Source organism: Dipodomys merriami, unplaced genomic scaffold (assembly GCF_024711535.1).
Source record: "Dipodomys merriami isolate MVZ:Mamm:240054 unplaced genomic scaffold, mDipMer1.0.p SCAF_139, whole genome shotgun sequence".
Lineage (NCBI taxonomy): Eukaryota > Metazoa > Chordata > Mammalia > Rodentia > Heteromyidae > Dipodomys > Dipodomys merriami.
This window is the reverse complement of record NW_027202704.1, coordinates 3,410,084-3,411,944: the sequence shown is the minus strand read 5'-3', so window position 1 is coordinate 3,411,944 and position 1,861 is coordinate 3,410,084.

Here is a 1,861-nt window from a genome sequence, read left to right as displayed (position 1 = left end):
TCCTCCTGAAGTCCAAGACCAGATTCATCTATCATTTTTCTATCTATCTATCTATCTATCTATCTATCTATCTATCTATCTATCTATCTATCTATCTATCTATCTATCTATCATCTATTGACCTTTCTTTCTTTCTTTCTTTCTTTCTTTCTTTCTTTCTTTCTTTCTTTCTTTCTTTCTTTCTTTCTTTCTTTCTTTCTTTCTTTCTTTCTTTCTTTCTTTCTTTCTTTTTCTTTCTTTCTTTCTTTCTTTCTTTCTTTCTTTCTTTCTTTCTTTCTTTCTTTCTTTCTTTCTTTCCTTCCTTCTTTCTTTCTTTCTTTCTTTCTTTCTTTCTTTCTTTCTTTCTTTCTTTCTTTCTTTCTTTCTTTCTTTCTTTCTTTCTTTCTTCCTTTCTTTCTTTCTTATGTATCTATCTATGTACCAACTTACCTACCTGCCTACCTACCTACCTAACTAACTACCTAACTACCTAACTACCTACTTAGTTATCTCTTTGACATTTCTTGGGCTGAACTCAAGGCCTGAGCATTGTCTCTAGCACTCTGCTACTTGAGCCACAGCACCAATTCTGGATTTTTCTGTGTATGTGTTACTGAGGAATCGAACCCAGGGCCTCTTGAATGCTAGGCAAGCACTCTCCCACTAATCCACATTCCCAGCCCCCTCATCTTTTTTTAATGGTAGTTTTTACATATATATGCTACCATTTTGTGTCCCTAAGTATAATTTTCTGAACACCGCTTATTTCTATGAACTATGATCTTCTTTCCCCTGCCTGATTTGTGACTGCTCCTGCATTGGCCTCATAATAAAATGTAAATAAAGGCTGCTGAGAGCTTCAGTGTGCATCATATAAGGAAATAGGCCTAAAATCCTGGAAGAGAAAATCAATGGGGCTGAAATGAAGAAAATGATACAGTATGTACAATGAGCATATCTAAAACATAAATCTGTAAATAAAAGCAGAAGTTTTGCATACAGCCTCTTTGCACTGAGGGAAGTAATATACACACGTAAGTAAGTAGGACACTGATACATAAATTTGGCCTTCTCTTTTTGAATTTTCTTTTGTGGCCATCCTATGGCTTAAACTGAGGAAGTGATGCATTCCTCAGCTGTTTTTCACAAGGCAGAGGTTCTACCACTGGCACAGCTCCACTTCCAGCCATCTGGTTCTTCAATGGACATAAGCACCTCTCAGGCTTTCCTGCCTGGTCTGCCCTATATCCCCTGCTTGGCTTTCTCGCTCAAAGCTGGAGCTCTACCCTCTAGGCCACTCCTCCACTTCTGGTTTTCTGGTGGTTTATTGGAGACAATAAACCTTTCCTGCTAGGGATGGCTTTGAATGGAGATCTTCTGAGGAGGCTTCAAGTGTATTTCCTCAGGGATTCATCAAGGAGCTGCTCCACCCAAACCTTTAGTCTAAATCTCGAGAGGTACTAGAGAAAAACGGAAACAGGAACATGCTTCTAGTGTGTCCTAGATACTTAAGGTTGGAGATACAAAACAATCATAATTATTAGATCATTTTATAGGCAAAAGGAGCAATGCAGATAGTATAAGGATCGCTCCAGCTTTCGGTCCTCATATCCTGAGACAGTAAATTCACTGCAGCTCAATGCTAAGTGACAGAACTGGCATGTCCTGTGGATATTTGCTCCTAAATCCTGTTACACTCATTTCTCACTTTTGGCTTCAACCCTGTGACCAGAGGGTAAGAAGAATAGAGAAAATACTCTCAGAGAAAGCAGGTGTAAAGAACATTGGGTAGTTTACTTATAAGTCTCAACCACAGGAATGACCTTATTAAGAAGTAAGTCCAGATTATAAAACAAAGAAGAAAAAAAAGAAGGTGAAAGTG